A 22,355-nucleotide genomic window follows, 5' to 3' on the forward strand; every position below is an offset into this window, starting at 1 on the left:
CTCTGGTTTTCCTAATATGCTATTCTACTAGCTTAGTGACATGTACCATAAATAATGCATTCAGGTAATTTTAGAAAATCATTTTATTTCCAGGCACTTGTAGAGAGTCTAATCAATATTTATACTTGTTCAAGGGGTTTCCTTTGTTTTTCATTAAGAGACATTTTCTACTTTTCTTTGTATGAATGTTTGACCTTGTATCAAATAACAAGTCATTCCTCTGGTGAAAACCCCCCAAACCCAGCAGTGAAAATTGCCACCATGCCCCTTCTCAATAATTAGGAATCGAGTGCTTACAGACAACGAGGTCTGATGCTGAGTTCCATTTTTGCTAGCTCTTCACATTTGAATGTAGTTCAGAAAATTGGACTATAGACTAGGTCTGCTATCTTCAGCCCAGTGCCAGTGTAATTTCTATTAGCAATATTTATAGTGCCAGGAGCTGGAAATTCTAAAAAAACAAGGTGATTAAAAATAACTTTGGATTGGCATGACTAACTTGTTTCAGAAGCCTTCTTCTTCCACACCAAAATTTGATATTAATTAAAACTTGTCAAGCCCGGAACTATGTCCCCAGGTATATCTTGACGCCAATAGAAAAAGAAGGAGTGCTGCCACTGGGGAGTCTAGTTGTGAGGTATGGGGGTGAAGGCCCTGGGTGCCTGAGGGTCCAGGTCCTAGGATGGCTCTGCCATTGGTTGGCTGTGTGACAAAGGGAAGTCACTCAACTTTTCTGAGAGTCAGTTTTCTTGTTAGTTGAATGAAGAGACTGGCTCCATGATTCTGGGCAACTTTGCCTCAGCCAGTCCACAAGCATAGTTATTACTTTCCTACCTTGTGCCAGCACTGTACTATGTTCTGGGAACATGGCCATGAAGGAGACTCACTGGCCAAGGTGCCGATGCACACTTGGGTGTGCTCGTCCGCAGTCCCAAAGCACAGCCTCTGTGCCCGTGTGACTGGCTTGCTCACACTCATCTTTTCCTGTCAACATTAGGCCTGTGTGTGTGTCAAGCCTGGGTCACCAGTTCAGGCTCCTGCTCCACGGGGCATCAGTTTTCCTTTCGCCTGGTTCTCTTTCCTGCTGACTGACCTCAACCCAAGGGAGAATATAAAACTTCTAAAAACGCTGTTGAAGAAGATGAGGAAGAGGGCAGAGATTAGGCCTCTCCTCCCTGAGGTACCTTGACCCTGCTCTCCAGCCAGCGATGGTATCAGGTTTTAGGGCCACAGAGAGGAAGTTGAAGCCAGTTCCACCAAAGTTCCTTTCAGGGCAATGGAATGAAGAGGGCCCCTCTCATTCTAGCACATAACTTGTGGTTTTGTGCTGTGCTGCTCAGAAAGTGGAGGCAGCTTTTCTAACTGAAGCAAGTTCTGTTTGCCTCGCCAGGCAAAAACGAATGGCAGCTAGGAAAGCTTCAAGACACATTGCAGGAGCAGAAAGAAGGCCAGGGGAGGTGCGGGCAGCAGCTGAATGGTGCAGACCTGGGGCGCTAAGATCAGACACCGTCTGTTACCCTATTACAGGGTCTTAAATTCTGGCAAGTACCACATTCACCCATAGGGCTTGTTCAAACACAACTTCATTGTTCATGGTTCAGTAGGTCTGTGTGGAGCCCAAGAATTTGCTTTTCTGACAGATTTCCAGCTGATACTGATTCTGTTTTTCATGCCATTGTACTAAAACGAGTGGCTTGAAGGGAGTATGATCTTTTTTTTTTCATGGGTTTTATTTGTTTATTCATCTCCCCCTAATTACTTCAGAGAGGATTCAAGATGGGAAAGAAGGCTTTAGCATCATCCACCCTTCCAGATGGCAAGAGCTTCGGCTCATGTGCACTAAAACGTGGTCACTGTGCCCTGGGAAGGTGTGGACTGTGGGCTGTGAGCTCCAGGGCCCCCAACCTTGTTCAGTCAAGGTAATGGAGCAATCGATGCCTTCCGAAGCCTGAGTGAGGCAAGCAGCAGCCATGCAGATTATGTATCAGGGCTTGGGATTTCTCCTCTTGTAACCAAGAGACCAGAGATCTATCCCCTCAGCCTGCTCCCACCACAGGCTGCAGATCGTCGGCACCCTGGCTGCCTGGAAGGGTTTAACCAGAGTGAATCAAGCAGTGACAGAGGCTGGAGCAGCAGGCTGGGCTGCCTCCATTTGCATTCTGTCTCCTAGCACAGCTTGAGGGAGATGGGCACCAGCTTTGGTGAGGGCCAGAGTCCGTCTCAGAGCCGGGCCCACAGGAGTGAATCCTGACAGCCAGGGAGGGGGCAGTGGGCTGAGGAGAACTAAAGGTGGGGCGCCCCATCATTCACTGATGAGCCAGGCCTAGAGCCTACCTCCCTGGGGTCAAGATGAGCTGAGAGCTGAGCCCTCCGAGTCCATCCTGACAGTGGGATATGGGCCATAGGTGGAAACTAGTACTTTTACCAAGGAGGACCAGTGGAGAGCCAAGGCCTTGGGGGCCTTCCTGATGTCTCAGCTGTGCCCTCCACTTTCCCGTCAGAATGTCTGGGCTTCCAATTCTAAGTTAGGTGGCTAGAGTGTGACCACCATGCGGTACCCATCTGCATTGGCTGAGGGCTGCCCACCTACTTCCCCTGAGAAGCAGAAGTTTCTTTGCCTTTGGGGACAAACTTCAGTGAGCTGCTGAATATTCAGAAGCATGACTGCCCCCACTTAAGGTTATCGTTCACATAAGGAGCTCATGGCCCAGCCCGTTGCCATATCTGCCACAGGACAACTTCAAGGCTTCAGGCTGATTGTGCTCCGGCCACTTGGCCACACTGTCAGCATGGATAGTCTCCATGAAGGCTGACCATGGGGACGAGTGTGTGTAATTTGGGTGGCTGGAGAAGAGGCTGCAGACACACTCAGCGTACATGGAGATGCTTGGATTGAAGTGATTCTGGAAACCTCCGCCTCCAAAGAAGCTGCAGAATGACACGGTGCTGGCAGGACTACTGCACGATCAGTGCTTCCGACAGATCTGAGGCCACTGAGCGATGACCTCCTTGCCTGTGCCTGGCCCCACATCCTGAGGCTGCTGAGTACCATCTTTATGGGTATAACAGTGGCTCAACCATCCTCTTCCTTGGAATATTAATAAGCCAAGACAAAAGCCCTGGATGTACTGAATACAGCAGAAAGCTCTATAGCAGTGAGGCTGACATTAGAATGGTGTTTCACAGTGTGGTTCACAAACCATCTTCATCAGAACCACCTAGGACCCTGCTGCCTAAAATGTGGGTCCCAGACCAGCTGCGTCAGCATCAGCTGGAGGTTGATTAGCAATGCAGAATCTCAGGCCCCACCCCAGACCTATTTTTAAAACAAGATCACTGGAGATTTGTAGGCACATACAGGTTTAGAAGCATCGGTCTAGGGGTTTCTCAGATGTGCCTCTAGAGAGAGTACTGTTGAGGGTGAGGTTAGGAAGGTGGGATATGCCATTATAATGCAGAATTGCTTAGCTCAGCCTAGGTGTTCACGTGGGTGTGACCAGGGGTGGGGCCTTTGCCAGGGGCAGTGGCTCAGGCCTGCACGGAGCATACATTCCTGGAAACAAAGCCCACGGGGTGGTAGGCTGATTTCAGTGTAGTCTCTCACTTCTGACAGTGTCTTTTTGAAGATCAATATGCAAATATACTTTTTCAGTTTCTCTATATGACAGAGAAAGTATGGAAGTTTTGAGAAGTATGGAAGTATTTGAGAAAGCATGGAAGTTTTAAGCACGGCTAAAAGGGAGGAGCCAGAAGTGGAAGAGGAGGTCTCAGGTCAGGCTCCTGAGCTGTGTATGTGTAGCTCAGTCAGAATTGCCTTGTGTCATATTTGTTAGGGTTTAGGAGAGGAGTGAAATGAGAAAACGTGGCAGATCTTACTTTCTGCCAAGCATCACTAATAGTTCTTCTTCCAAAAAGCATAGAACAGTTTATTTTCAATGTCTTGATTGAGATAAAATTCACATATCATACAAGTTATCTATTTAAAGTATACAATTCTATTGTATTTAGTATATGCGCAGAGTTGTGCAACTACCATCACAGTCCAAGTTTAGAACATTTTCACCCCCAGCCCATATTCACTTTCAATTACTACTTTCTAATCTACTACTTACTAATCTACTTTCCATCTCTATAGATTTGCCTATTCTGGACATTTCATGTAAATGAAATCATGTAGTATGAGGTCTTTTGTAACTGGCCTCTTTCACTTAGCATATTTTCAAGGTTCATCCATACTGTGGTGTGCATGAGTATTTCATTTCTTTCTGTAATAGTCCATTGTATAGATTTATTACATTGTATTTTTTCATTCGTCAGGAGATAGACATTTGGGTTCTTTTCAATGTTTGCTATTGTGAATAAAACTGCTATAAACATGCATGCGCAGACTTATGTTTTCATTTCTCTTGAGTATATACCTAGGAGTGAAATTGCTGGGTCATATGGTAACTCGGTTGAACTGTTTGACAAACTGCCAGACTATTTTCTAAAGCGGCTGCAATATTTTACATTCTCATCAGCAATGCACGAGGGTTCCAACTCTTCCACATCCTTACCGCTCCTTGTTATTATCTGTCTTTTTACCCGAGTCATCCTAGTTGGTGTTAGTATCTCATTGCAGTTTGATTTGCATTGCTCTAATGTCTAAGATGTTGAATAAGGCAGTTCTTGTCTTCAAGGAGCTCTCAGTCTTGCCTTAGGGGACACCCCGAAGTCCAGTGACAATATTTCTGCACTTGTTTATCTGCCCACCTGCCCAGCATGCCTGCACCTCACAGATGGCAGTATTTAATTCCTACCATAGCCCAGTCCTCCCTTAAAATCTTGCACTTCAGAGAGAATTACATATGGAATGTAGAACCTCAATAGCCATAATCTCTGCATCAAATTACATCACTGATGCACTTCTTCTGGCCCCATTCCAAGGGTGAAGAAGCCCCAGTCTCATGTTTGGCTCTCCTTGCCCAAGACCTAACCTGTGTCACACATTTGGCACCTGCCCACTGCCCTGCTCTGGAACCTAGCTCTTGCCTTTCTGCCCAGATTCCAGGTCTTGAAACCCAGGCTCTCTGGCTGGTTTACTTCCCATGATGACGGATCTCTCTTTTGCTCAGCTTGCCCCTCCTATCTGTGATGGGATGGACCTAGGACATAAGGTCCCTCCAGGTGTGCCTGCCCAGCCCCTATCCTCTGGGCCCACTGTCAGGAACTCACCAGGCCTCTGATCCAAGTGTTTCGCTTCCTGAACCAGTTCCCCTTCCTTCCAGTATTATCAGCATCTGCTAGATACCCTGTGCTGGTTAAAGATCTTCTGAGTCTCACAACTGAAAACACAGACCGAAGAGAATTCTCATGTGGCTGAAAAGCTCAGCTGGGTTCTGAGCTTTGTTAAGAGACTCATATGGAGTTTCTCATTCACCATTGCTTGGTGCTTCACTTTTGTGATGATTCCTTCTTAGGTTATTCCTTGTGGTAGCAAGAGATGGTTACAACTGTTCCAGATCTTGTATCTTCTTAGCTTCATCTCCTGTGGGAAAGCACGAAAATCTCTTACCTAAAGTTTCAGTGAGGCTCATCAAATCTGATTGGGTCGTATGTTCACCCGTGGTCCAATCCCTGCAGCTAGAGTGGGAATTTGATGCACTGACTGGCTTGGGCCTGGATCTGATGTTCAACCTGTGGGACTGGGAGTGGGGAGGGTATACTCACAGGTGGAGGAAGGATTTGGAACCCACAATTCCCCTGGATTAGTTCACCGGTAGTGAAGGGTCTTGTGTGTCTTTCAAATCTGGGTGATGTAAACTTTTACCAGTTGGGCAATTGAACAGAAATCATCACGGAGGATGATGGAGCCTGAGACAGTTTCCTGAGGTCACTATGTGCAGCCTCCAGAGTCTTTGGAAGGCCCATTTCCTCAAAGACGAGGCCCAGCAGAGGGTGAACTTGGGGAAATGCCTTCCGTGTCTACTCCTTTCCCTGCCCTCTCTCTCAGTGAATGCTCAGTCAGGACTTCTTTGTTTTTCAGATCCTACTGTGCTCCCTACACCCTGTTACTCTTCTGGCTTCCTTTGGGTCTGACAGCTGCAGTCACATCCCCAGTCCTTGTGTTTGTACCTCCTGTCAAACTTACGTGTCCAAGGTCCTAGGCCTTCCATAGCTCTAATCTCTTCCAATCTGGCAATCTTAACAGTGATTCTGGGAAAACAGGCACAAACACTCTAGCCCCTTCCCTGAGAGAGCTTGAATTTCATTGAAGTCTTGGCCTAATGTTCAAGGACAGGCAAGTTAATTGGGTTTAGTTGTCCTGTTTCTTTCCTTTCTTTGCATAGATTATGCAGCGCACACATAAGCCGTGACTAGGGCCCTTTCCCAGGCTGGCCCTGAGTGTTCTGTGCTGTGCGGTCTGTTGTAAGGATGGAGTATGCACTTCTCATCTGTGGGGTTTCAGGCTCTGCTCCTGGACAATCCATCTTTCATCACTTCTGGGGAACTATTAATTTGTCTGTCTTTTTCCCTTTAACTTTTTCAAAGTAGGTAATGTTTGAGTAGTTTTAACTTCAAAGATTACAGAAGCTTGGAGTGTAGGAGTCTCTGACCCCTCTCTGTTCCCCATCTGTCCAATTCTTCACTGCTCACTAAAGAGTGTGGAGGGTTGAGCCAGCTTCTCCAGATGGCTGCTCAGTGGGTTAGCTCCATTTATTGAACAGTCTACTTTTCTCCACTGATTTGAGAGGCTATCACATTTCTGGACTTTGTGCTCTGTTCCACTGTCTGTCTATGCACCCGCATCACTGAGAGTCAAGGCAGGCATCAGCTCTCTAAGCCTGAGGAAAGGTGCACAGCTCTCCCCTTCCTCACCCTGTCCCAGACTCCAGTTTGCCTCCTCCTTTCAGACCCAATGCTGACACTGATAAGAACATTCTGCAGCGTGACATTTGCAGTAGATACTATTGTTCCCATTTTATGGGTAAAGGAACAGAGAGGTTGAAGTAACTCACTCACAGCCACATAGCTGGTAGGTGGAAGAGCAACGGGAGTCCTGAGACGGATACCTCATTGCCACACTATCCATGTTGTTTTTCAGAATATTATTCTAATGAGCACTAATAACTATAGCTGATTGAGAGCTAATCGCTAGGCATGTGTTGAGTACCTTGAGTACTTTGCATATAGTTTCTCAATTAACTTACATTTGACTTATAGTTGCCCTACAATGTTCTTGTGGTCATCAGCTTGTGCACATGGGAAACTGAGGCTCGGAGGGGCTATCTAAACTGCTAACGGCTGCTGGGCTGCTATGTGTTGCTCTGGTTTCACATTCACCGTCAAGAATTCTTCCTTGTTCCTCTGATATCATTTCCTTTATTAGCCACCAGCCCAACAGCTGTTTCCAAAGGTGCACAGGAAGGACGGGCTCCTTACAGCCCTGTCCCTGATCGGTCTGGGGCAGCCCCACTCTCCTCGAGTGTTGACTTCTTAGGCTATGCAATTCTCTCAAATGACATGTGAACTCTCACTGCAAGGTCTCTGTCTTCTAGGGCAGTTAAGTGTTAATGCTGAAACAGCTGATAGGGAGATCCCCTCAGTGAGAAGGGAAATAAATGGTGAGTTGGTTAATGGGGGATCTTAAAGCCCAGACAGGGAAACTCAGTCCTGATGGGACAGGAGTGAGGAGCCTCAGATTTCTGAGTGGAGAAATAAGACACCAAAATGATGTTTAAGAAAAGTTAGCCACAGCTTATATGCATTCTTTATAATCTCTGCAAAGAAAGGAAAGAAACAGGACAACCAAACCCAATGAACATTCTTTGTAAAGGCTTTGATCTTCAGGGCACTTTACTTTGCCCATGTGATCTAAACCCCAGCTTATCTGAATGGCACAGTACCCCTTATTTTTCTCTGTGGATCAGGGGGTCTCTGTGCTGTAAGAGTCGAGGAGGACAGGGAAATGCTTTCTCTTTTAGATCAATCTTTTATTCCAAAGTCTGGGAAAAATGTTAGGCAGACTGCAGAACACTTAACTCAGAGTACAGCGTCCTTCATGATCTGGCACCTGCCTTGTTTCTCTGGCTATCGCCTTCCACCTTTCTGTGCTGTGTCTCCATCCAAACTGAGAAGAGGAAGAGTTAGACTAGAGGGAACTGGGCCATTTCCTGGAATGGTTTTGCTGCTTCTAGTCTAACTCGTCTTCTCCTTAAGTCTTGGCCGAGATGCATTCTTTTTAGGGCAGCTTCCCTCAGCCCTCTAAGGCAGGCTGGGGACTCCTTCAATGGCTCCCCACTGTGGCCTGCCATCTCCTGGTTATTTCTGCTGGCTCTGTGATGGTCTGACAACTCCTGTGTCCCCCCTGGATGCTTAGTTCCTAATGGGAAAGGCCTGTGTCTCAGTTGTCCGAGACCTCACGCACAGCAGCTGTCCAGAAAATGCTGGCTCGTGAATAATGAAGGAACATTTCCATGGGCCAGCTGTCCCCATCTGTTGCACCAACTGACTAGTTGACTTTTGGCTCCTTGAATCTCCTCCTTGTCATCCCAACAAGAAAACCTTTGCTCCCCAATCAGAAACTCAGGGAACTCCTTCCTTCCCAGGAAGGCCTTTCTTTCTGGATTCCTGACCTCATGCCTCCTAGGTCCTGGCTCTCTCAAAGAGCCTTCCTCCTCCCCTGGTACCCTCAGTGGTGCCCCTCACAGCCTCCTTCCCGTGTGCCAGTAAATCAAAAAGCAAAGCCTCCATTGGCCATGTGATTGACTTCCTGAAGTCACCAGCCTGCTGTGACACAGACCTCCTTGACCAACCCTGAGTCAGGCTCCCCTGCACCCTCCTCTGGACTGAGCTGCCACCTTGGGCTGTGTCTTCATCCTGCTTAATCCAGTTTTATAGCAAGAATCCTGCTGAGTCAGCTCAGCAAAAATCTCCCCGTCTGAGGAATCTGAGCACATTCCTTATCCCCTACTCCCATCACTCCGGGCTGCCTTCAGCAAGAATCCTGTTAGATCAGGTCGGCCAGAATCCCCCTCACCCCTGATGTTTTCCTTTTAGTAATCTTCTATCTGTTGACCTCGCCCTGCTCCCTGACTGTAAATCCACCCTTACCCTTGTTGTATTGAGTAGTAAGCCCACTCCTCCCCTAGTGCAATGCCCCTATTGCCATGGACCCTCTTAAATAGTCTTCCTTTCCACCTTTCACAGGGTCGTGAATTACTTTTCTTCAGCGACAACCCACAGCCCCTGACCTCACACACTTGTCTTCTCGGGTGCCAACGCCGCTTCTCCACCACTTCCCACAGGTCTCACCTCTCTTTCTCTTAGTAGCACTTCAGACTTTACTCTGTCTTGATTAATTACTCCCTTCCTTTTAATTACTCCTGTGATTTCTCAGCATTTGGTTTTCTTCCCTCCCTAAGTTTGTCTACCTACTTCTTAAATATAGATTCTCCCAACCCCAAGTTTGCATTTTTAACCTTCTGCTCCTCTTACTCTGAGCACACTGCTTCTCCAGGGAGTAATCCCCCAGGCCTCAAAATTGTCAAAGCCTCTTAGAAAATGCCCACTGCGGGGAGTCTGATGGCATGGACCACATCCTGCGATGAGCCCAGCCACCACTTGCCTCACTCCCTGGACATGCGCTTGGGCAGCCAGTTGCAGAGACCCCTACTGTCCACTGAGCACAAGGGCCAAGGAAGCAGCGGGGGCAGCTGGTGTTCCAGGTGCCCAGGTGCCCAGTTTGCAACCAGAGAAGTTAATGTTCCAGGTGCCCAGGGACCAAGGTATATCATCCAAGGTGTTGGCCAGTCAGGGTGTCCTGCTGGGCTCAACTCCAAGTGTCTTCCCATATGCTGGACAATTATGTTTGCAGCTTCTATACACTTACGGAGACATGCAAGCCAGCTGTAAGCTGATGGTTCTAACGATTTGTGTACATTTTGCAAATAAACATCTCATCACCATTTTGAAACACTTGGCATGAAAAATTTGATTGAATGTGAAATCTGTTTATATTACCACAAAAGTATCACTATTACTTATTTGTCAATGAAGGAAATAGTTATTTGATTATTCCAATATAATATTTGAATGATTGTAAAATTGATTTTAAAATTTACGTTACGGTCTTGTGAGGCCAGAGTTTCTGGTTGATGGGGATCGTCAGGAGTTTGAAGAGACTGCCGCTGAAAGGTGACGTTCCAGGGTTACGTGCAGCTGTTTCCGACATGTGTCCCCCGAGAGAATGGGCAGGGGTTACAAAAGTACGTTCACAGGCAAAAATTTTAGTGTCTCACTTAAATATTTGGAGTCTTTTTATCTGGAAATTACATATAAATTCACTATTGGATACCTTTCTAAAAGTTTTATATTTTATTTTTCTTATATGGTAGTTTCCTCTTATCTGCGGTTTTGCTTTCTGTGGTTTCAGTTAATCACAGTCAACCATGGTCTGAAAATATTAAATGGAATCTTCCAGAAATAAACAATTCATCAGTTTTAAATTGTGTGCTGTTCTGAGTAGCGTGATGAAATCTTTCACCATCCTGCTCGGTCCTGCCAGGGGTGCGAATCGCCCATCCGCCCAGCATCTCTCACAGGTCCTTAATGCAGCCGCTCAGCAGGAACTATCTTCGGGTTCAGGCACCCACTGGGGGGCTTGCAATGCATCCCCTGCAGATAAAGTATAGTAAGTTTTTCCCCACCAAACTCTAAATTTCCTTCAGTTTACTTCAGAGTGTAATACAAATGCTATCATTTTTCCCTATATGCTATAACAAAGAATGTTGGGAATTAAAAAAATAACTTTATTGAGGTTCAACTTATATACTATACAGTTCACCCATTTTAAGGGTACAATTCAATGATTTTTAGTAAATTTATTGAGGTGTACAACCATTGCCATCCATTTTTAGAACATTTTCTTCATCCCAATAAGGTGGGAAGCTAGTTTAGAAGGATGCTGAGAAGGGACCAGAAGGCATTCCTGGGGAGGGAAGACCTTTGGGTGCTGAGCATACATAAAGGCAAGTATAAAGATGCTAAATTCCTAGGAGCAGGAATTCCAAGAGGGACAGGGAAGATCAAGGGAATGGATGTTGCTTTGGGGAGGGGCTTGTGGCTCCACTCAAACGTCACCTGTGCAGAGAGGCCTTTCCAGTTCGGCACAGCAGCTGCTGCTTCTTTTCGTGGGCTCCAGTGTGCACCTCTCAGGGCAGAACAGTTACAGGTGTCTTTTTGCATCATGCTTCTGCTGTGTCCCCAGAACTTAGTCCCATCACTGGCACACAGCAGGGACTAATAATAAATCATTGCTAGCTCTTTATCCTCCCTTCCATGGTTGCTGGCACATGGGGACACTTCCCAGCAACCAACCGTGACTGGAGCAGAGACAGATTGTCTGAGATCCTGGGGCAACAGAGTAAGTACAGGCTAGATGTCACAGCCCCGGGTTCTTGTCTGGCTCTGCTTTTGACCATTTGTCCTTCTGTGCTGTCCTTGTACCTTTCAGCTGTTCCATTGCCTCCAAAGCAAGGCTGCTGGGTCATATGTTATCTCAGTTGCCTTCCAGCTACAGAGGCCCACTATTCCAAAGGTGCATCTTTCCCCCAGTGTCTAGGGGAGCCACCTGCATTTGAAGGGGCTATTTCCAGGGAGCAAGGGAGGCCACAGTAGGGCCTTTAGCCTCTGGCTCGGCCTGGGGACTTGGCATCAGAGCATTTTTGCCCAGATGGCTGTGCCATCCCTAGACACTGTGAAGACAGCAAGTAGATCAAGTGTCTTCGCCACCTCCAGAAGCAGGTATATGGGCAAGACGGCTGCTCTGGGTGCTGGAAAAATGAGGAGGCTTAAAGCAAGCACATCAAGTTATTTCTGTGTGGACTTAACAGCTGCCCAGACTTGCAAACCCCGTTTTTAAAAGCAGAGTTACTTCACTAATGATCAAGCTCCATTATTCTTTATCACTAGACTCTAAACTCTGTTCTGTATTTCCCCTGTGTTCTCATGCTCACTAACCCCTTTATCCACTCTCATAAACCTACACTTAAAGCTGACATAAAATACAGCCAGGACGCTATGGGAAGCTTTCCCTCACTGGCTCAAGGTAGCAAAGTGATTGTGGCCATCACAGAGAAATCCTTCCAGACTATTTTTGATCCAAGGTGCCTCCGGTAGGTTTCTGGGATGGAGATGGGAGCTCTTCTGCTTCCTGTTGCTAGGGCTCCAGGGCTGACTCCTTGCTGTTGGGCTGGAGTGGCAACCCCAAGGGAGGCAGCCTGTGCCCGCTCCAGCACTCTCCCCACTCCCTGGGCAGTCGGGGGCTTGCCTGAGCACCCTGAGGCAGATCAGACCTGACCATTGTTTTCCTGTCTCATCCTGTTGTTAATTAAATAACAAATCTTCACAGCTGGTGATTGCCACTTTGTCTCATCCTGCTCCTCCTCCCTTCTGTGCACTAATTAGTGCAAAAGCAGGGAGCACATCTTCAAGCATCGATTTGCCTTTGTGGTGCCGATTATCATGGGAACAGCCCGCCGCCTCCAAGCGGATCAACTCCCCACACCCTGAGTTTGGACTGCATGCTTCTTTCCTCACAGATTTTTGGCTTTGCTAGGCCAAGATGGGATCCCAAATATTGAAGGGACTAACACCTTTTGTTTCTCTTGTTTTGAGAAACAAAAAGGATCGTGAGCAGGAAAGGGGAGAGAACACCACCAGAGGATGTGACTCATTTAAAGGTGTTGGCTGGTCCTTTTTTAAAAAAATTTACCCCTCGAAGGTGGCAACCTAGTCTAGACAAGTGTCACGTGGAATGTAGCAAAAAAGCCTCTACTAACACCTTTCCGTTTCTGAAGTGGGTCTGCCGCTGTCAGCTCTCAGCCCTGCTTGTGCATCGGACCCCTCAGGGACAATGTGCCATCTGAGCCACGGAGTCTTGTAACGTTGTGGCCCAGGGAGAGATTCGAGGGCTGAGGGGAGGAGCTCCTCCAAGTGGTACAGGGCAGACAGTCCCTGATCCTTGTCAAAGCACTAAGGTGCTTGCCAATAGATCTCTGTGGCTAGTCAGCCCCTAGTAAGGCTACATAGCACCTTGGCAATGGAAGAGGAACATGTGGCCTTCTGCTCAGTAGGCAGGATTTTAAAGGAAACCGCATAGTGTGTTTTAGGGGATTTTATCTATTGTGTCTTTTTTCCTTCCTAGTACTCCCTTCCATCCTTGGTGGATAATCTTCATTTCTCTCCCACTCTCACTCCAAAAACACAGAGGCATAACCTTAATCATTTCCCTTTCTCCCCATCTCTGCTCACACTGTTCTCACCTGTATCAGGGGCCATGTGGGAGCGTGCGGTACTCAATTAACACTGTCTGCCAGGGTGGGGTGAGGGCAGTGCCATGTAAGTTATGTATCTACCATCCCATCCTCACAAACATTTAAAAAATTGTGGTGAAATACACATAATATAAAATTTACCATCTTAACCATGTGTAAATGTGCAGTTCAGTGGAATTAAATACATTCACACTGCTGTGCAATCCATGTTTAGAACTTTTTCATCTTGCAAAACTAAAACTCTTACCCATGAAATAGCAACTCCCTATCCTTCAACCCACCACCCCCCAGCCCCTGGTAACCGGTGTTCTACTTTCTGTTTCCATGAGCTTGACTACTTGAGGTAGTTGGAATTATGCAGTATTGTCTTTTTGTGTCTGGCTTATTTTACTTAACATAATGTCTTCAAGGTTCATCCAGGTAGCATGTGTCAGAATTTCCTTCCTTCTTAATGCTTAATAATATTCCGTTGTGTGTATATACCACATTTGGTCACCTGTCAGTGGACATTTGGGTGACTTCCATAGTTTGGCTGTTGTGAAAAACGCTGCTATGAACATGGGTGTGCACATATCTGATCCCTTTCTTTAAAAATGTTCTCAACGACTTAATGATCTAACTTAGTGATTTTCTGGTTACATCAGAACAACCTGTAGAGCTTTAAAAAGTTGCCACCCCCTAAGCCAACACCCAAATTAAACCGAAACGCCCAGGGGTTGAACCATTGATTAAGAATCAGATGTGTTAAGAATACAGATTCTCTGGAGACTGTGATTCAGTTGGTCTGGGGTGGAGCCCAGGACTCTGTAGTTTAAAAAGGAGCCCCAGGATTCTTATGATGGGGCATTTTCGAAATTGCTGTCTAAATCATTGATTAAAAGCCCCCCTAATTAACCTCCCTACAGCCTTTACCTTTGTGTCATGAATGGCCCAAACTGTTTGCTAGTTACTGTATGTATCTCGGTCTTATATCCCCACCTGGATTGCAAATTCATAAAACTGTAGAATTTCTGAACTCAAAGGGGCCATAGGGACCCTTCTACCAAGGCCATACCTTAGTTGGTTTCAAGACTGGGTCTAAATTCAAAGTTCCCTCTACCCAGTGAAAATTTAAATTTTTGTTTTCCCACCACAAAGGCAGGCCAGCACTTTAGTTTTAAGAAAGACAGTGTGACTACTGCTGTCCTGGTGAGAGGCTGGGTGCTCACATTTGTACATTCTGCTGCGCTGAGAAGCCCCTGTCCATCAATGGTTGGCACGGCATCATGAGCTGTGAGTGGTTGGATGACAAATGCATCTAAGCTGTGTCTACCATAGCCCAGGGTGTTGATGTAACTGACTTTTAGGACAGGTTCAAGTCCTCATCAGCTGTGAGCGCTGGGACCAGTGTGGATATTGTTCATACTTCCTACCTGAAATCATGTTGCATTAATTGAACGCTGACTGCACCAGGTGCTTCTAGATGGATTGCGTGGATAATTTGATCGGCCTACAAGAAAATGAAAGCTTGGAAATTTTAAGTTGACTCGTCCACAGTGACTTGCTAGCAAGTGACAAGAGTTGAATTTGAGGACAGGCTGAGTTATCAATTCATTCTCTTAGTTTCTGTTCTGTTTTGCACTGAGAAAAATAGAAAGTGCGTAAAATGCTTAATGGAGTGTCTAGTTCATTAGAGAAGTTCATTAAATAGACATCATCATCATCATCACTGCAACAGCAACTAACCCTTCCTTACATGGCTTTCATTATGAGTCAGGCATGGTTTTCAACACCTAACATATATTTATTTGCAAAATAACCCTGTGAAGTAGTACTATTGTGACAGATTTTACAGATGACGAATCTGAGGCACCAAAGATTATGTGATCCAAAGTTATACATCTAGTAAGTGGCAGAGGTGGGATTTGAACTAGGGAGCCTGGCTCCATACCTAGACCAGTACACTATTCTGTCTTCCATGTGGTAAATGCAAAATAGTACTAATAATAATGATAAGTAATAAGGCCCTCAGTTTCTTTCAACATAATATTTTTCTACATGCTTTCCTTGTAGGCATGCCCTTAAGATAAAAATATATATGATAATTGATACAGATGTTCTTTTTATATCTCCCCTTTCTGCCCTCTCAGAATTCTCATACAGTTCAATTTAATACCATTTCATGTCATCTGATTTCTTAGTCATTTTGGAGTTTTTTCTTGAAGGATTTATCTTCCTTAACTAAGTGAGGTCACCCTCTTATCCCTTTTCTTTCCTCTCTTTCTCAGGCTGCCCCTTCTCAGGCTGTTTTACAGGTTTTCTATTCCCCAAATTAAAAAAATTAACCTATGGACTGACGTGACATCCTCACCTGCTCTATGCATCAGAAGGTCATAGGTCATGTGTAGTAGGTCCCATGCCTAAGACAAGGGTGAAGCTTCTGTAGCATGGACAAAGCTGCCTTCCCTGTTTTATTTTTCAGCATATTTACGCATGCTGTTATGGGTTAAGTTATCGTCCACAAAAAGGTATGTTAAAGTCCTGACTCCCAGTACCTCAGAACGTGACTTATTTGGAAATAGGATCATTGTAGATGAATTGGCTAAGTGATATGAGGTCATACTGAATTAGGATGAGATGCCTAATATGGCTGGTATCCTTATAAAAGGAGAAGACATGGAGGCGGAACACACAGAGAGAAGACAGCTGTATGGTGATGAGGTACACACTGGAAGGACGTATTTACAAGCCAAGGAAAGCCATGGACTGCCAGTGAACACTAGCGGCTGGAAGAGGTAAGGAAGGGCTCTCCCCTACAGGTATCAGAGGGAGCATGACACCTTGATCTCAGACTTCCCGCCTCCAGAACTGTGAGAGAAGAAATTTCTTTTTTAGGCTATCTAGTCTGTGGTACTTTGTCAGGGCAGCCAGAAGAAACTAATGCAACACATGTGCCTACTTAGATAGATTTGTGAGTTCTGTCTCCCTGTTTAAATGAAACTATCCCTCATTTAGTGGACATTCTGCAAAGATACCAGCAGTTGAAGACTGTGCAAGCACAGTGGACCCCACAGACACGGCAGCATCCCCATCAATCACCACCATGAGGGAAACATGAAGACAGTGCCCTCAAACCTGGTAAAAAGTCAGCCAAAAATGTCTTGATAGCAAATTATCAAGATGTTTGATCTATAAATGTTGTCTACTATTATTATAATAAGTTAATACCCTAAATCATGTTGTGCCTTGAAGAAATAGCTGTTGATCAAACCATCACGATCGATAGAATATTAATATTCTTTATTTCATCTTTATATCATCCTTTTAAATATTTTATTTTTATGCCTTTTAATAATATATGTACCATTTCTTCATTAAAACACATATTATACCTTATACATAAATGAAAGGATACATAAATGTATATGTATTGTCAATATGCACTCATGTTTTTAAATTAATGGGGTACATGATTAAGGTTGGAGACCCCTGATCTAGCTGGCACCCACCCTTCTTTTATGCATGAGCCTAAAGGTCCAGGGTGGTTATGTGAATAGGTCACCATGGTCAAAACGTGAACTGGGGTCTTCTGACTATAGGCTGGGGTCAAGACTTTACAGAACTCGCTCTCCCTCAAAGATGTAGTGAGATGCACACTTTGCCCTATTTTAGCCTCATGAGGCTATGGGCGATTTTGAGTAAGATGCTCTCTTTCGGCAAACCTTGTGGGGAGCAGAGGTGTTGCCGCATGGTCAGGCAAGTGTGGGCTTGAGTTCTGGCTCTGCCACCCAGTGGTTGTGTGACCTAGTGCAAGTAAGTGCCCTAACCTCTTTGATCCTCAATAAGATGCGAATAATTGTGTAATGGCATAGGGTTGTTTTAAAGAATAAATTACATAATGTTGTCAAAGTGTACACTACCTCTTCCTTACAATCTAGTTGTAATAGTTGATCACTATTGAGATTATGAAGGTACAGGAGATATAATTCTATCTCATATATGGAGGTGTTCCTGGGGACTGAGGGGTAAGACCTGTGTCCTGGTGTGAACACTGTCCTCCTGGCTGGGCATGTGGCACAGAGGTGGTGTGGTGCTGCATGTGGCACCCGGCCCAGGGGGCCCAGTGATGGCTTCTGTGGGCCGATATTGGCTGGGTTGAGACCTGCAATTCTCATGGCCTTTCCATGATCTCAGGTCACATTTTTGGTATTATGCTAAGTGAAGTAAGTCTGTTGAAAGACAAATACCATGTAATTTCCCTTATATGTGGAATCTAAAGAGCAATATAAATGAACAAGCAAAACAGAAATAGACTGATAGACACGGAGAACAAACTGATAGTTGCCAGATGAGAGGGGGCTTGGGGGGATGGATGAACAGGTGAAGGGATTGAGAAGTACACATTGGTATTTACAGAATAGTCGTGGGGATATAAAGTGCAGCATAGGAAATAGACTCCATAGTATTGTAGTAACTATGTACGGTGACAAGTGGGTACTGGGAATATCAGAGGGAACACTTTGTAAAGTGTATGAATGTCTAACCGCTATGTTGTACCCCTGAAAATATACAAAATAATGTGAATGTGAATTGTAATTGAAAAAAATTTATGAGTTGAAAAAATTAAGAAAAATCCACGTGGCTGATTGGGAGTCACATTATTTCTTTTGTCTCGGTCACAGGCAAATGTCCTGAGGGAGTGAGGCCTCTTTCTCACCTCTACCCACTCCTCAATCCACTGTAACCTGGCTTTAACTCTCAGCTATCTGGAAAATGCTCAGCCAAGGGCCTTAATGACTTCCTGTTGTCAGGACTGATGGACCCCTCTTGACTGTTGTCGTGACTTCTCGGCCCCACTGTCACTGTTGGGACCATTTGACCCCTTTGTTCTGGAAGCCGGATCTTTCTTAACTGAGGAGCACCACACTCTCTTGGCTTTCCTCTTCTCTCTGCATGCTTCTTCTCACTCTCCTTTGCTGGCCGATGTCCTTCAGCTCTGCATTTACATGCTGGGACTTCTCCCAGTTCTGCTCTAGGCCCCTGTTCTTCCTGAGCAATTCTGTCTGTGGGCTTGGCCCCCACTCCATTTGGCATCACTGATCCTCAGACAGAGGGAGGGCTGTCAAAAGGGCCTGCCAGGAGAGAGGCTTTTTCAGACCACATATGCAACTACAGGGGTTCGGAATGTACCATCTGTCACTGACACTCACTGTCATAGTGGACCTTCTATGGGTGGTGGCTCCTCAGTTGTGTGTGTGTGTGTGTGTGTGTGTGCTGACGAGCTCCTATTTAATGCTGACAGATCCCAGTCTATCACTTGCACGTGCTACTACACATATCCTCCTGAATGCCTGTTAGGTACCCTGCACTCATTCTGACCCAAGTGATACTCAGCTCTCCCATAAACTTGCTCCTTGTTTTCATCTTCAGTTTCAGTGAGTGGCACCATCATTCAAACAGCTGCTGAAGCCAAAAGCTGGTTATCACTCTTGACTCCTCCTGTTCCATTATCCTCAACCTGACACCCACGGTCAATTACCAAGTCCTTGTGAATCTACCTCCTAAAAGCCGTTTGCATCAGATCACTTCTCTTCTTTCTCATTGATGTTATACTCCTCATCTCTCGTCCACTGCCGCACTTGGCCTCCTCAAATGCAGTCTCATCATGCAGCTTCACCGCTTGAGTGCTTTTGGGTTCCCTGCTGCCCTGGGGACCCAGCTGGCCCTGCCCCCTCTTCAGACTCATTTCTTGCCTCATCTCCTCTTACCCTGAATGTTTTGGTCATACTTAGGGATACTTACAGTTGATTGTCCAGACCAGAATATACTTGAGGATGAAAGAGGGTGCTGTTAATAATTTCTCTGTGACAATAAAACTAGGTTTCTCCCAAGAAAACCAGGAGGTATAGTCAACCCACGTCATACTGACCCTTACTCAACTGTGCCTTCTTTTCTTTCACTTGTCGACCTCTGTTCGATGTTCCCCTCCATCTGCCTTTTTGAGCTCTTCCCTCCTTCTCTGTGTTCTCCTAACACCCTGTACCTCATCCATTTAGCATGTAAAACACTCCATTTTAACTGTCTTTTTTTTTTTCACCTGCACCTAAGAGAAAAAAGTCAGTTTGGGTCTAGAGTTCGTTTAATGCTTCTACCACTCTCTAGACTGCTTTCTCCAGCATTACCCTGGCCTTTTTTAGACCAGAGAGAGTAGGCTTCAGGCTTAGATTCACTGTGTAAGTGACAGAATGTAGCTGGAAATTTAAAACATCATCTTGTTTACTTTATTGATCGATGTTTATCTTCTGTTTATGACAAGTGATGTGGATTTTCTATTTGCGCTAATAGATTTTTTTCAAAACCAACTAAGTAAAAGAAAAGGAGTCGATTAAATAAAAATGTTAATGATAGCCCAGTTGATATATGAATGTACAGGGAAATTATGATAGCTGTCACATCTCCTAAGAATAAGGACATTCTCCTATTACAAGACAATAAATATAATGGTTACACTTAGGAAAATTAACATAATGTAAGGTATGTAACTTCTGATGTATTCTAAATATTCACATTTAAAAGTAAATGTGAATAAGTAAAAGCGTAATCTCTTATATTATGCTTTTAAATACATCCAGTGGAATCTAAATATCATAACACTTGATACTCATGGTCATCTATTTTTTAATACATAAACAAGCTCTTTAGCATTTGAATGTTTTGCATCTTTCTTTTCCTTCCCTGAATTTATATATCTATTCTGTGTACTCTACAAAATTTTATTCTAACATATAATTGTTTATGCTTGAATGTTTTTAATTGATCATCCTAGCATGTCTTTCTAAAACAAAAAATGCATTCATTAAAACTGAATTTTTCCTTTATAGCCTGTAATCATAAAACTATGTATTAAAAAATTCTTCTTGATTAAGATGTTATAATTATTATCTGTACACAAATACACTGTTAGGATGCTACTGACCATAGCCTCAAAATAACATCGCAATTCTAGTAACAGTCATACCATGAAAAAATGTTTTGAAAATAAATTTTGTAAATGACATGATTGAGGCTTTAACAAATAGTTTGTGTATTCATGGGTGAATATTACTTACTACTAGAAAGAGGCAGGGTGCAGCATCAATTCTATTTCAATTTTTTAAAAGTATATTTTATTGATTATGCTATTACAGTTGTCCCAATTTTTTTCTCCCCTGTATCCCCCTCCACCTTGTACTGCCCCCTTCCCCTCCAGCACTCCCCTTCCCCCACAGTTCACATCCATGTATCGTACATATAAGTTCTCTGGCTTCTCCATTTCCTACACTATTCTTAACCTCCCCCTGACTGTTTTGTGCCTACCTATTCTGCTTCTTATTCCCTGTATCTTTTCCTCCCATTCTCCTCCCTCCTCCTCCCTGCTGATAACCCTCCATGTGATCTTCATTTCTGTGACTCTGTTCCTGTTCTAGTTGTTTTCTTAGTTTTTGTTTTTTTAGGTTCAGTTGTTGATAGTTGTGGGTTTGTTGTCATTTTACTGTTCATAGTTTTAGATCTTCTATTTCTTAGATAAGTCCCTTTAACATTTCATATAATAAGGGTTTGGTGGTGGTGAACTCTTTTAATTTAACTTTATCTGGGAAGCACTTTATCTGCCCTTCCATTCTGAATGAGAGCTTTGCTGGAGAGAGTAATCTTGGATGTAGGTCCTTGCCTTTCATGACTTGGAACACTTTCTAGCCCTTTCTTATCTGTAAGGTTTCTTTTGAGAAATCAGCTGATAGTCTTAAGGGCACTCCTTTGTAGGTAGCTGTCTCCTTTCCTCTTGCTGCTTTTAAGATTCTCTCCTTATCTTTACTCTTGTATAACTTAATTATGATGTGCCTTGGTGTGCTCCTCTTTGGGTCCAAATTCTTTTGGACTCTCTGGGCTTCCTAGACTTCCTGGAAGTCTATTTCCTTTGCCAGATTGGAGAACTTTTCCTTCATTATTTGTTCAAATAAGCTTTCAATTTCTTGTTCTTCTTCTTCTCCTTCTGGCACCCCTATGATTCAGATGTTGGAACATTTAAAGTTGTCCCAGAGGTTCTTAAGAGTCTCCTCAATTTTTTTGCATTCTTTTTTCTTCATCCAGTTGGATGCTTATTTTTTCCTTTTGTTCCAAATCATTGATCTGAGTCCCGGTTTCCTTCCCTTCACTGTTGGTTCTCTGTATATTTTCCTTTATTTCACTTTGTATAGCCTTCATTTCTTCCTTCATTTTGTGACTGAGCATCCTGATTACCAGTGTTTTTAACTCTGCATCTGATAGGTTGGCTATTTCCTTTTCACTTAGTTCTTTTTCTGGGCTATTGATCTGTTCTTCCATTTGGGCCATATTTCTTTGTCTCAGCACACTTGTTATGTTGTAAGGGTGTGGAGACTTAGGTATTCAGCCAGGGCGGGGCAACACTCTTTGCTGCTTTGTGGTGCTATAGGTGGGGGAGGGGTCAGAGAAGGATCAATGCCACTTGCTCTGTTTTTGTCCCACTTTCCGTCACTTCCCTCGCTTCCCATAAGTGGTTTGTGCCCTTTAGGTGTTGATTTGCAGGCAGGTGGGTTGTATGTTCTAGGCCCTGTTAATCTCTCCAACATACTCTCCTGTGAGACTGGGAGTTACTCCTGCCACCACAATCCCCAGATCTTTTCCTCAAACTGTGGTTTTGAGTCCTTAGTTGCCCACACTGAAACCCTAGGTTTCACGGTCAGTCTCGCTCCCCCGCTTTCCCCCAGGTACATCTGCGTATAAATGTGGGATTCCCTGTGTGGTCTGCCAGCTGCCACCTTGCTGTGTCCTCTCTGCCCTGCTGCCTGTCTCTGACCCTCCTACCTCTGGTTGAAAGTTTCTTCAATTTCTTGGTTGTTAGACTTCTATGCAAATGTTTTTCTGGCAGTTCTGGCTGTTCTTTGTTTTTAAATTGGTTGTTTTCCATCTTCTGGTTGTGCAAGGAAGCAAAGTGATTCTGCCTATACCTTCATCTTGGCCCCTTTCCCTCTATTTCAATTTTTTATAGAGGAAAATAAAAAA

At 44.6% G+C, this 22,355-nt stretch overlaps 1 long non-coding RNA gene and 1 pseudogene across 1 annotated transcript in view; one reads left to right on the forward strand and one right to left on the reverse strand.

Annotated features, from left to right (window-relative positions):
- LOC139440575 (uncharacterized) overlaps positions 1-22,355 on the forward strand; it is a 72,455-nt gene that overhangs the window by 15,279 nt on the left and 34,821 nt on the right. The window lies entirely within an intron of this gene.
- Positions 2,570-10,213, reverse strand: LOC112313068 (methionine-R-sulfoxide reductase B1 pseudogene; annotated as a pseudogene).

Source organism: Desmodus rotundus, chromosome 2 (genome assembly GCF_022682495.2).
Source record: "Desmodus rotundus isolate HL8 chromosome 2, HLdesRot8A.1, whole genome shotgun sequence".
NCBI classification, from domain to species: domain Eukaryota; kingdom Metazoa; phylum Chordata; class Mammalia; order Chiroptera; family Phyllostomidae; genus Desmodus; species Desmodus rotundus.